We start from the raw sequence: 4828 nt of genomic DNA, 5'->3' as shown, positions 1-4828 counted from the left end.
GAAAATCTCATCGTAGTCAACTCCTTGAACTTGTCGGAAAACATCTTAACGACAAGTCGAGCTTTCTTAATGGTGACATTTACCATCATTGTCCGTCTTCCTTTTGAAATCCATCTATACTCATTAGCCTTACGACCATCGAGCCGTTCTGCCAAAGTCTACACTTTGTTTTCATACATGGATCCTTTCTCGGATTTTATGGCCTCAAGCCATTTATCGGAATCCGGGCCCACCATCGCTTCTCCATAGCTCGTAGATTCATTGTTGTCTAGCAACATGACCTTCAAGACAGGATTACGTACCACTCTGAAGTAGTACGCATCCTTGTCATCCTACAAGGTTTGGGAGTGACTTGATCCGAAGTTTCATGATCAATATCATAAGCTTCCACTTCAATTGGTGTAGGTGCCACAGGAACAACTCCCTGTGCCCTGTCACACACTAGTTGAAGAGACGGTTCAATAACCTCATCAAGTCTCCACCATCCTCCCACTCAATTCTTTCGAGAGAAACTTTTCCTCGAGAAAGGACCCGATTCTAGAAACAATCCATATTGCTTTCGGATCTGAATTAGGAGGTATACCCAACTATTTTGGGTTTCCTATGAAGATGCATTTTATCCGCTTTGGGTTCGAGCTTATCAACCTGAAACTTTTTCATATAAATGTCGCAGCCCCAAACTTTTAAGAAACGACAACTTAGGTTTCTCTAAACCATAATTCATACGGTGTCATCTCATCGGAATTATGTGGTGCCCTATTTAAAGTGAATGTGGTTGTCTCTAATGCCTAACCCATGAACGATAGTGGTAATTCGATAAGAGACATCATGGTACGCACCATATCCAATAGGGTGCAACTATGATGTTCGGACACACCATCACATTATGGTGTTCCAGGCGGTATTAATTGCGAAACAATTTCCACAATGTCTTAATTGTGTGCCAAAACTCGTAACTCAGATATTCATCTCTATGATCATATCATAGACATTTTATCCTCTTGTCACAATGATCTGCTACTTCACTCTGAAATTACTTGAACCATTCAATAATTCAGACTTGTGTTTCATCAAGTAAATATACTCAACATTTACTCGAATCATCTGTGAAGTAAGAACATAATGATATTCACTGCATGCCTCAGCACTCATTCGACTGCACACATCAAAATGTGTTACTTCCAACAAGTTGCTATCTTGTTCCATCTTACTGAAAATGAGGCTTTTCAGTCATCTTGCCCATGTGGTATGATTTGCATATCTCAAGTGATTCAAAATCAAGTGAGTCCGAACGATCCATTTGCATGGAGTTTCTTCATGCATATACACCAATAGACATGGTTCGCATGTCTCAAACTTTTCAAAAGCGAGTGAGTCCAAAGATCCATCAACATGGAGCTTCTTCATGCGTTTTATACCATTATGACTTACATGGCAGTGCCACAAGTAAGTGGTACTATCATTACTATCTTATATCTTTTGGCATGAAAATGAGTATCACTACGACCGAGATTCAATAAACCATTCCTTTAGGTGCAAGACCATTGAAGGTATTATTCAAAAATAGAGTAACCATTATTCTCCTTAAATGAATAACCGTATTGCGATAGACATAATCCAATCATGTCTATGCTCAACGCAAACACCAATCTCGGTGGTAGAGGGAGCGTGCGATGCTTGATCATATCAACCTTGGAAACACTTCCAACATATATCGTCAGCTCACCTTTAGCTAGTCTCCGTTTATTCCGTAGCTTTTATTTCGAGTTACTAACACTTAGCAACCGAACCGGTATCCAATACCCTGGTGCTACTAGGAGTACTAGTAAAGTACACATTAACATAATGTATATCCAATATACTTCTATCGACCTTGCCAGCCTTCTCATCTACCAAGTATCTAGGGTAATGCTGCTCCAGTGGTTGTTCCCCTTATTACAGAAGCACTTAGTCTCGGGTTTGGGTTCAACCTTGGGTTTCCTCACTAGAGCAGCAGCTGAATTGCCGTTTCATGAAGTATCCCTTTGTTCCCTTGCCCTTCTTGAAACTAGTGGTTTCACCAACCATCAACAATTGATGCTCCTTCTTGATTTCTACTTTCGCGGTGTCAAACAACGCGAATATTTCAAGGATCATCATATCTATCCCTGATATGTTATAGTTCATCACAGAGCTCTAGCAGCTTGGTGGTAATGACTTCGGAGAAACTATCACTATTTCATCTGGAGGATCAACTCCCACTCGATTCAAGTGATTGTTGTACTCAGACAATCTGAGCACAAGCTCAACAATTGAGCTTCTCTCCTTAGTTTGCAGGCTAAGAAAATCGTCGGAGGTCTTATACCTCTTGACGTGGGCACGAGCCTGAAATCCTAATTTCAGCCCTCGAAACATCTCATATGTTCTCCGGTCAATAACCAACAGCGGGATCTGGATACCCATGTTGGCTCCCACATGTTCCACGATGATCTCATCGGATGAACCACGATGTCAAGGACTCAATCGATCCCGTATACAATTCCCTTTGTCTATCGGTATGTTACTTGCCCGAGATTCGATCGTCGGTATACCGATACCTTGTTCAATCTCGTTACCGGCAAGTCACTTTACTCGTTCTGTAACACATCATCCCGTGATCAACTCCTTGGTCACATTGCGCATATGATGATGTCCTACCGAGTGGGCCCAGAGATACCTCTCCGTTTACACGGAGTGACAAATCCCAGTCTCGATCCGCATAAAACAATAGATACTTTCGGAGATACCTGTAGTGCACCTTTATAGTCACCCAGTTACGTTGTGACGTTTGATACACCCAAAGCACTCCTACGGTATCCAGGAGTTACACGATCTCATGGTTAAAGGAAGAGATACTTGACATTGGCAAAGCTCTAGCAAACGAACTACACGATCTTTGTGCTATGCTTAGGATTGGGTCTTGTCCATCACATCATTCTCCTAATGATGTGATCCCGTTATCAACGACATCCAATGTCCATAGCCAGGAAACCATGACTATCTGTTGATCACAACGAGCTAGTCAACTAGAGGCTCACTAGGGACATATTGTGGTCTATGTATTCACACGTGTATTACGATTTCCGGATAATACAGTTATAGCATGAATAAAAGACTATTATCATGAACAAAGAAATATAATAATAACACTTTTATTATTGCCTCTAGGGCATATTTCCAACAGTCTCCCACTTGCACTAGAGTCAATAATCTAGTTACATTGTGATGAATCGAACACCCATAGAGTTCTGGTGTTGATCATGTTTCACTCGCGAGAGAGGTTTAGTCAACGGATCTGCGACATTCAGATCCGTATGTACTTTGCAAATTTCTATGTCTCCATCTTGAACATTCTCACGGATGGAGTTGAAACGACGCTTGATGTGCCTGGTCTTCTTGTGAAATCTGGACTCCTTCGCAAGGGCAATAGCTCCAGTATTGTCACAGAAAAGTTTGAGCGGCCCCGACACATTGGGTATGACTCCTAGGTCGGTGATGAACTCCTTCACCCAAATAGCTTCATGCGCTGCCTCCGAGGCTGCCATGTACTCCGCTTCACATGTAGATCCCGCCACGACGCTCTGCTTGCAGCTGCACCAGCTTATTGCTCCACCATTCAACATATACACGTATCCGGTTTGTGACTTAGAGTCATCCAGATCTGTGTCAAAGCTAGCATCGACGTAACCCTTTACGACGAGCTCTTCGTCACCTCCATAAACGGGAAACATGTCCTTTGTCCTTTTCAGGTACTTCAGGATATTCTTGACCGCTGTCCAGTGTTCCTTGCCGGGATTACTTTGGTACCTTCCTACCAAACTTACGGCAAGGTTTACATCAGGTCTGGTACACAGCATGGCATACATAATAGATCCTATGGCTGAAGCATAGGGGATGACACTCATCTCTTCTATATCTTTTGCCGTGGTCGGGCATTGAGCTGAGCTCAATCTCACACCTTGCAATACAGGCAAGAACCCCTTCTTGGACTGATCCATTTTGAACTTCTTCAAAATTTTATCAAGGTATGTGCTTTGTGAAAGACCTATGAGGCGTCTCGATCTATTTCTATAGATCTTAATGCCTAATATGTAAGCAGCTTCTCCAAGGTCCTTCATTGAAAAACACTTATTCAAGTAGGCCTTAATGTTGTCCAAAAGTTCCATATCATTTCCCATCAAGAGTATGTCATCTACATATAATATGAGAAATGCTATAGAGCTCCCACTCACTTTCTTGTAAACGCAGGCTTCTCCATAAGTCTGCATAAACCCAAATGCTTTGATCATCTCATCAAAGCGAATATTCCAACTCCGAGATGCTTGCACCATCCCATAAATGGATCGCTGGAGCTTGCATACTTTGTTAGCGTTCTTAGGATCGACAAAACCTTCTGGCTGCATCATATACAGTTCTTCCTTAAGATAACCGTTAAGGAATGCCGTTTTGACGTCCATCTGTCATATCTCATAATCATAGTATGCGACAATTGCTAACATGATTTGGACGGACTTAAGCTTCGCTACGGGAGAGAAAGTCTCATCGTAGTCAATCCCTTGAACTTGCCGATAACCCTTAGCGACAAGTCGAGCTTTATAGATGGTGACATTACCATCCGCGTCCGTCTTCTTCTTAAAGATCCATTTGTTTTCTATCGCTCGCCGATCATCGGGCAAGTCAGTCAAAGTCCATACTTTGTTTTCTTACATGGATTCTATCTCGGATTTCATGGCTTCTAGCCATTTGTTGGAATCTGGGCCCGCCATCGCTTCTTCATAGTTCGAAGGTTCACCGTTGTCTAACAACATGA

This window comes from Triticum dicoccoides, chromosome 2B (assembly GCF_002162155.2).
Source record: "Triticum dicoccoides isolate Atlit2015 ecotype Zavitan chromosome 2B, WEW_v2.0, whole genome shotgun sequence".
NCBI classification, from domain to species: Eukaryota; Viridiplantae; Streptophyta; class Magnoliopsida; order Poales; family Poaceae; genus Triticum; species Triticum dicoccoides.
The sequence above is the reverse complement of the archived record's forward strand: the minus strand, read 5'-3'. Positions refer to the sequence as shown.